The sequence below is a fragment of the Urocitellus parryii genome, unplaced genomic scaffold, assembly GCF_045843805.1.
Source record: "Urocitellus parryii isolate mUroPar1 unplaced genomic scaffold, mUroPar1.hap1 Scaffold_292, whole genome shotgun sequence".
NCBI classification, from domain to species: Eukaryota; Metazoa; Chordata; class Mammalia; order Rodentia; family Sciuridae; genus Urocitellus; species Urocitellus parryii.
The window spans coordinates 32,021-41,844 of record NW_027552732.1 but is presented as its reverse complement, the minus strand read 5'-3'; the positions used below and the strand labels follow the sequence as shown (position 1 = coordinate 41,844).

General features: G+C 37.4%; 1 pseudogene; it reads right to left on the bottom strand.

The window, feature by feature from the left end:
* Positions 1-1,474: 1,474 nt before the first annotated feature.
* LOC144251915 (Golgi apparatus membrane protein TVP23 homolog B pseudogene) lies at positions 1,475-1,897 on the bottom strand (annotated as a pseudogene).
* Between the last annotated feature and the right edge of the window lie 7,927 nt (positions 1,898-9,824).

Here is a 9,824-nt window from a genome sequence, read left to right as displayed (position 1 = left end):
ATTTTAATGAAGTAATATAAGTGGAGACTAGACATGTTAATATCATGAGCTGAAAAATAATTAAATATAGTTGAATTATTTTGGGGTATTCAACATAATGGTTTCCACCTTTTTTCTATAAATGCCCCAGTTGTCTCATATTATATGCTTGGTTTGGAGTATTCTTTTAAATTTATTTATGGTGATGAGAATTAAGCTGATAACCTTGACTATGTTAGGCAAGCAATGAATTTCAGCCCTTTTAAAATATTATGTTGGGACAGGATTTTGCTAAGTTCCTGAGGTATTGAGGCTGGCTTCAAACTTTGTGATCCTCCTGCTTCAAGCTACAAAATAGCTGTGATTACAGTTCAAAGTGCCTAATATGGCCTAGAGAACTTTATGTCATTATCATGTTTCTAATTTCTTTTTTTCACTCCAAAACACATTTATTCAACTAAAACAAAACATCTTTAAACATATTTTAACAATGTACAAATACATTTACAAAATAATCTGCTGATTAAAAGACTCCAACAAAGTTTGAAGTATCTCAACAGAATTTACAACTGCCTACAATAATTTGTAGATTGGTTTAGTTTACAGTTAAATATATTGCCTTGTTTAAGAAAAATTATTAATACAAATGTATGATTTATAATATCCCCATTATAGCAAGAAAAAATAGATTCATAAAATGTCTTTAGGTATTTATTATGCCAAGTATTTAAATGATTATTTTTACTATGACATAAGAATAATATTCATTTAGTACTAAAAGATTTTATTAGTCCAGAGACCACTGAAGAGTTTCCAGGAAGTTCCAAAATAAAATATGACTATCCTTTCTATGAAATAAATAGAACAGCAGCAATCCCTGGGTATCCCTTAAACATAAACTAAAAAGATTCCATTTATTATTTAGACCTTAAGTATAAAAATAAAAGAAAATTTTAGAAACTAGTTTCACTTGTGCATGTCTAAGGTAAACAATTTCAACATGAAGTATATATTTAATATTAACAATTTTTTAACTCATACAGAAACCAAGTGTTTACTCTTAATCATGAAATCAACTTATTTCTGAAAATAACCTATAGAAGTAATATGTAAACACACATACCTTTGAGATAGATTAAGAACATCCTATATTCTATGGATCAAAATGCAAATATCTCTGTAACATATGTAAACTAACACATTAATTTGGGATATACGGATACATTACTATATGCATACATATGTACACCATAAAATAAATTCTGACAATGTTCTTAATGATATCATACTTCCCAGCCTCAAATACTAGAAAAAGAAAATTAAAACTTTGTTTAAAAAAAGAAAACAGTTTTTATAGTAACTTTGCAAGTGAAAACAAAACAAACAAACAAAAATCAATGCTCCTTTTTACACTGGACTGAGTTCTAAACAATTCATGATCATGAATCTCTTCAGCCATTCCCCAATATCACAGAAAACATAATTTTCTCTCTATTCAAGAAGTCTGTTCATTTCTGGTGTTTTGTCTTAAAAACTGCATTCCAAGATACCAGGTAGCCATGCTGGTTAAATTCTTCTGGCTGCCCACTTGCACCTAATGTAACCATACAGGTTGGCACCCTGTAGCACCACACCCATGGTAACCATGCCAACCATTTTGATCTGAGGGAGAAGAGAGCACTAAAGGCAAATATCACCCACAGCACTGGACAGGCAATTAGTCCTAAACAAAAGATTCTTGATTCAGCTTCTGAAACAGTTTTATTCTCCTGAGGAGATGCCTTCCTGGACTCAAACACCCAATGACTCTTTCCATCCTCATCAATATGATTCCACCACCCAAGGCCTACCATCAGTCTCTACCTGTGACATTCTTCACTGCCCAAAAGTCACGTGACAACAAGATAATTGTCAGCATACAAGCAATAAAGCTGCTGCTGAGCAATTCACAGAGAAGATAGACTATAATGGCACAGACTCAGAAGAACAAATGGAAAAATGATGCCACTGGATGTTGGATTTTAGATTTTTTTTTGCCTATTAGTTGTCAGCTGCATCAAACAATGAAACATCTTCAGTGTCATCATTGCTGTCCTGAGTGTAAAGCTCTGCCAGCGTCTCCTATTCCTACATGATTGCAGGGTACCCTACAGGGCAGGTCACAAGGGAGCTGAAGAGGTGCCCGGAGGCTGCACCCCTTTCACTTCCTCGAGTGCATAAAGTGCTAGATGGGCCGAGGAAAAAGACCACCAGCACCCCACCCACCACACAGAGCATTTCTGCAGCCCAACATCAGATCCGCCCAGCACTTGGCGTTGGTTGAGGATGGGCTTCTCCTCTCCACACCCCCAAGCTTCCTGAACTCGGGGATTCCTGGGTCACTCCTCCTATGAGGGCCTCGGAGCACCCAGATCACCTCCACAACAACTACCCTTGGTCCTCCATCCTTCCCGCCCACTCAGCTCTTCCTCAAGACGGACAGCCAGAGGGGACACAACACAACCACCCCTGTGCACCCAGCTCACTCCACAAACCCTGCAGGAGGGACCCTTCCACCCGCCAAGCCTAGGCGAGCCGCTCTCCATGCCCACAGGCCCTCACCTCATGTTCCTAATTTCTTAATAATTTTCTAATCTATATTATAGCCATTTTCTCCTTCTAAATGGTCATCAAAGTTTTTTTGTTGTTGTTCTGAGAGGATATTTAATGTGAATATACTTTATGATGTGACACCTCTGGTCACAATAGGCTATTTCTATTGTAAGAGTATTTTGATTCTGATATTTTGATAGTATAATGTGAATGTACTTTATGATATGACACGTCTGGTCACAATAGGCTATTTCTATTGTAAGAGTATTTTGATTCTTAACTGTTTTTCAGACTTAACATTTTCCTAAGAGTGGTGATTGTTCACTTTCTATCTGATTACACAAATAAGGCACTGATTTACAAAAAAAACTGTGGTGCTAGGGATCAAACCCAGGGCCTCCTGAATTCTGGATAAGGTATGCCACCACTGAGCTACATCCCGGCCCCATAGATTCTTTGTTTTTATTAGCTTTATGACTAGCTATATCAATGAGAAACTTACATAGAAATTCAACTACATTTGAAAACATTCAAGAGTTTGGGCAGCCAATATTTTTTATGATTTCTAAAATATAATTTCCCCGTAAAACACGAGAATATCTAAGATCACTCATAAACCATGCTTCCATTGAAGTTTCTCTAGTTTTACCACTTCTGAAGAACATCATGGAGGAAACTGACTCTGATATTCTTTTCAATTTTTCTTTTTTTAGAAAGCATCATAAGTTATTGTCACAAATTCTGTTTACATTTTTCGTTTAAATATTTTTCCTAGTGGCAAATATTTGATGCTATTACTGTTGAAGGGTATACATAGAAACAAACGAAAGATAAGAATTCCTTGGGATCAATGATTCATTCACAATGAATCAATCTGCTCTTGTAACATATTTTTTATCATGACTCTTTTGAAAAAGTTCAACCATGACTTGAAATAGTGTCTCTAAAATGTAGATTTTTTCTCTAAAGTTTTGAAATTTTTAGAGAGAAAATCCATAACCTAGCAATAGCAAAATAAATAATGATAAGTTTAAACATATTATTACTTTAACATAAAACATATAAAATAAGTATTTATCTTACATTATGTTAGTTTGACACATTTTTGTTATAAATGCTCTTAACAAAATGCAGAACTAGTTAAGAATGTCAATTATTAGTAATTGACATTCTGAGTAATTAAATGAGCAGGTATTTGAATAATATAGCCATATCTTAAGATTTTATTTTAGAGAAGTTTTATGTTTACACAGAAATTGCAAAAAAATGCAGAGATCTACTATGTAACTTCTACACAGTTTTTTTCTCTTATGACTTACGTGAGCTATCTCAGATGTGTTAACTTCATACATGATTTTTCATGATAAACAGATACTGATATGCTCTTATTAACTAATGTCTGTGTTTCCTTTGGATTCTCAGTACACCCTCTTTCAGTTCCAGGACCCCATCTAAGATCCCGCAAGACAGTCATCCTGTCTCCATAGGCTTTTCTTCATGGCGACAGTTTCTCTGACCTTAATTTCTCTGATGCCCTTGATGGTTAAGGAGGACCTGACAGTTGAGGAGTACCTGTCAGGTACTTTTTAGATTTTCAGTTGATGTTTTTCTCATATGTAGACAGGTTATGGAATGGGGAAAGCAGATTACAGATGAAGTGCTGTTCTTCATTTCATATCCTCAAGGTGCTCACCTGACTGATGTAGTGTTTACCAGATTTCTCACTGTGAAGTTATGTTTCTCTCTCTCTCTCTCTCTCTCTCTCTCTCTCTCTCTCTATATATATATATATATATATATATATATATATATATATATATATTGTTTTGGAGTAAGTCACTATGCAGAGGCCCCTCTTAAGGAGTGGGAAGTTAGGCCTAACTCCTTGAGGGCCAAATGTCCACCTCAATTACGTGAAATTCCAGATGAGAGGTTTTTATTTAGCCTCTTTTGTTTATCTGTTTAGTCATTTATTTGTAAATAAATGAGCATCTGGATATTTACTCCAAGATTTTATTTGTTATCCAACTCTATAGTACTTTGCTGCTTACTTCATTCCTGCTTGAAGCATTTGGGAATAGCTTTGACCATTCGTTTCCCGTTTTGTTTTAACAGGAAAGAATAGTATAATACCCTCAATTAGGCCTTTTACACTTATAAAACATTTCACTGAGGCTTTAAATACAATATAATATCCTTATGAAGACTCTAACATATATAGTATGCACTGAAATAGTATGAGTTTGTTATCAATAAATATCATTAATGATACCACTGGTTGATATCACATACACATGGAGACCCCTAGAAAATAACATGTCAAACCTTCAAACTCATAAGATATCCTCACAGAGAACTAGGAAATATATAATATCTTCATTGAGGCATTTGACACGTATATGAAATCCTTGTGGAAGCCTATGTCATATAAAAATATTCTCAATAAGATCTCTAAAACTCACATAAAACTAAGCTCTTTGACACCTATAATATTTTCAATGAGTCCTCTACACATATAATCAATGAGGGCTCTGACATATAATGTCCTCACAGAGGTTTCTAACATGCTCAATATCATTACTGAGGCCTGTGTCAGTCATAAAATATCCATGAGAGCCTGTGACAAATAAGAAAAACCACATTGAGGCCTCTGAAACACAATAATATTTTTATTCAGAGCTCTCACTAAACACATGAAACTATTTAAAAAGACACTGTCTTCACTGAGGGCTCTGACATATAATATATTACTTACTGACTCTTTTGACAACTATAATATTCTCAGAGAAGACTCTAAAACATATGATATCATAAGTCCTTTGAAACAAGTCCCATTGTCACTAAGGATTCAAATGCATTTAGTATTCTTACTGAGGCATGTGACCCTAATGGTATCCTCACTGAGGCTGTTGACAATAATGAAGTACTGGTACTGAGACATCTGACTCAGGAATAGCCTTGCTGAGGTGGCTGGTGCATTTAAAATACTCCCTGAACCATCTGAGAGGCATAATATACTCCCCGAGGCCTCTAACTTCCTGAGGTCTTTGAAATATTTAATATCTACATTGACACCTACAGTATCTATAAGAGTCATACTGAGGTCTCTAATACTAACAATAAAGTATTAGAGACATCTGAGATGTATAATTGGATAACAGAGGTCTCTTGCACTTGGAATGTCTTCTTGATGCCTCTGGTACTGCCATCATGTACTCACAGAGGTCCCTTTCTATAGGAGAAAACTGAGGCCTCTGACAAGTATAGTAAGTTTACTGCCGACTCTACAAAATATGATGTCAAAAGTGAAGCCTGTAACAAACACATTATATTGTCACTGAAGAATCTTCCACATATCCTCATTGAGGCCACTGCCATGAACAGGATATCTGTACTGTGACATTGATCCCATTCAAGGGTATGGGTTGGTGAAGCCTCAGATACTCTGGTAATACCCTGGCACTGGACTCTGACACTTAATATCTATGTGAAGCCTCTATAATAGCCTCAGAAAGGTTTCTAACACTCAAATCACATCCTCAGTGAGTCTTCCTCTAAAGCCAACATGAATCCTCCCTGAGGCCTCTGACATTCACACCCTATCTCATTTGAGCCCCAAAACACTAATGATATTCTTACTGAGGACTCTGAAATGGTTATAATCCTCATACAGGACAGTGAAATCAATATAATATCCACCCTGAGGCTTCTGTCATTCAGAAATATCCTAATCAAGGCTTCTGACACTCAAGGAATATCACACTGAGTGCTCTGGGGCACCAGAAGTCCACACAGATTTAGACCCTCTGAGAGTCAACCAAAAGTACTGAGGCCTCTGTAGGTAACATGAGGTACAATGAGTCCTCAGAGACATATATGTCTCATTGAGGTCTCTGACACATATAAAATCCCCACTGAGGATTCCATCCTATGTACAGTATGGAATGAGTCATTTGAGCCTGTATTTTCCTCACTGACCTCTGAGAGAGATTCTATTCTCAATGAGGCTTCTTACACATATTAGATCATCACAAGGGCCTGTGGTGTTCATTTCATAATCTCACTGAGGCCTTTCACACTGATATTCTCTCTACCCTGAAAACTTCATCACATACAATGTCCTCACTGGGCACCCTGGCACTGCCATCATTATTCTCAAGGAGGCCTCTGGACACATAGAATTTCCTCACTGAGAACTCTGAGCCCTAAAATATATTCACTGAGGATAAAATCCTCAGGAAGGCCTCTACTATTCAGAAGTTTTCTTCACCTCACAGTCATATAAAATAGTAAGTGAGGATTCTGACACTTATACTATCTACCCTGAGGCCTCTGACACAAATATTTAACAATCCTAATTGAGGCATGTGGTAATAACAAAATAAACTCAGTGAAGTCTGACATATATCACATCCTCACTGGGGCCTCTGACCTTGACAGAATATCTTCAGTATGTCCCCTAACAAATGTGTTATTCTCACTCAGGCTTTTGATCCTCAAAGAACTTTCACATATAATATGCTAACAGAGTCCTCTTCTTATTACAGCACATATATGTCATGACTCAGGCTTATGGCACTTAAGAAACATTCTTATGGAGGTCTCTGACACTCATGTAATGTCCTTAGTGAGTCCTTCTCTGACACATCAGATACTCACTGAGGTCTCTGGCATTTCTTGATTATCTCACTGAGTCCATAAACACTCCTATTCTATTTATTGAGGATTCTTAAGTGTACAATATCTTCACTCTGATCTCTATCACTCATATCCTCTCCTCCCTTGTTCCTCTGACAGTTACACAACTTATTTATAGAGACGTGTGAGACTCAAAAAATATCCTCAATCCTCTTGGCCATCAGTGTATATATCAGCAAGAACTCAGGCACACCTAAGAGCCTCACTGACAAAGACCCCTATTGTCTAAAATATTAAAAAAATCACTGAAGACTCTGAAAGTACCTTCCTATCAACACAGATCCTTATGACAGTTTTAAGTATCCACTTGAAGTCTCTGACACAGACAATAACTCCACAGAGGACTCTTACCCAAGCTGTACAAATGCTGAGGCATTCCACACTGTAATATCCTATTGAGGGATGTGACAGTGGTATAATCTCTTCATTGAGGACTCTAACACATGCAATGTTCTTACTGAGTAGTCTGGCACTTCCATAATATTTTCTGTGAGGCCTCAGATACATAGGATTTCCTTCATGAGACATTTAAGCCATAGATTATACACACCAAGATGTCAAACATATGCAATGCCTTCAACAAGGTCTATTCCAATCAAATATTTTCCTTACTAAGGATGTTTACATCATATATTAGTGTGACTGGGGGTTCTCTCACATATATTATCCACACTGAGTCCTCAGATGCATATTAACAACTTACTGAGGCCCTGAACACAGAACATGTCCTAACTGTGTCCTGTGGCAATCATGGAGTAAGCTCAATGAAAACTCTGACCCATTATCACTGAGGCCTCTGACTTGGACATAATGTTTTCACAGAGTCCTGGATCACATGTATGATTTTTCACTGAGGCTTCTGACTATAAGTTCATAGCCTTGCTCTGGACTCTGACAGTAAATATCCACATGAAGATTCTAAGGTATATGATAGGATTACAGAGGCCTCCTACTCTTATCATAGGTACACTGGACTCTGACCCCTGCAATATCCACATTTGGTCTATGCTATTTATATAGAATTCTCCTGGGTGTCTCTTACCCTGATAGGATATCCTCCATGCCTCCTCTGACATTCATATCCCATTCTCACTAAGGCATCTGACATTCATATGCAATCACACTGAAGGTACGTTCACCCCTAATCAACTTCCTGAGGACTCTGAAACTTAAAATGTCCCCACTCACAGCTCCAAGAATTATATGATATCTTTCCCGAGGTCTTTGAAATCCATATAATAAACTCCTAGAGGATTCTGATGTATAGAAGGTCCTTTCTTGTCCTCTGACACTAACCTAGTATATTCACTGAGTCCTGTGATAATAACATTGTAGTCTCACTGAGGCTTCTGAAATATTTGAAATCTTCATTCAGGGTTCTCACACTGACCCACACTAAGGCCTCTAACACCTGGTATCTGCCCTGGGGCCTCTGACAAATCAATATTTTCTCTTAGCCCTTCAACAAGCAAACTATCCTCAGCTAGGCCTCAGACACATTTTAAATGTCCTCCCTCAGGGCACATTCAATGCCTCCTCCCTCAGGCTTTTGATGCTCATGTAATATCAACACTGAGGCCTGTAGCCCATATACTTGCTGAGGCCTCTGACACACAAAATATTATCTCTGAAGATTCAGAAGCATGTGATATTCTCAGACCTCTGACATATCCTCCATTGTCACTAAGACTTCTGACTCAATGACATCTGTGACCCTAATAGTGTCCTCACTGAGGACTCTGACAGCAATGAAGTATCAATGCTGAATCCACTGACTCAATTAATAGCCTCACTGAAGAGTCAGGAGCATTTAATATCCTACCTTAAACCTCTGGCAGATATAATATACTCCTTTAGGCCTCTAACTCCCTGAGGACTTGACACATACAGTATCTACATTGCAACCTACAGGACCTATAAGAGGCTTACTGAGGCCCCTAGTATTAATGATGTAGTATTGGAGACATCTGACACATGTAATTGACTAACAGAGGTCTCTTCCACTTAGAATCTTTTTGACAGCCATCATATACTTATGGAGGCGTCTTTCCATAAGTGAAACCTGAGGCCTCTGACAGGTATAGTAAATTTACTGCAGCTTCTATGAAGTATAATATCCAATGTGAGGTCTGTAACAAACACATCACATTCTCACTGAAGCCTTGGACACATATCACATCATCACAGAGGCCTCTGACATCAATAATATATCTAAACTGTGACCTTGGTCATGTTCACATTGTTACTGAGGCCTCAGGCAGTCTGGTAACACCCTGGCTCTAGACTCTGACACTTAATATCTATGAGAAGCCTCCTCTACCTACAATATTCTCACAGAGGCCTATGTAAAATACAGTGTTATCACTGAAGTTTCTGACACATAAGATATAATGATTGTGGCCTTGGACACTTTTATAATAGCCTGAAGCAGGTATCTGATACTCATATCATATCCTCAATGTATCCTCTTCTGAAACTCCCATGATTCCTCCATGAGGCCTCTCACATTCACATCATATAGCACTGAGTCCACTCACACTGGTAACATACTGCCT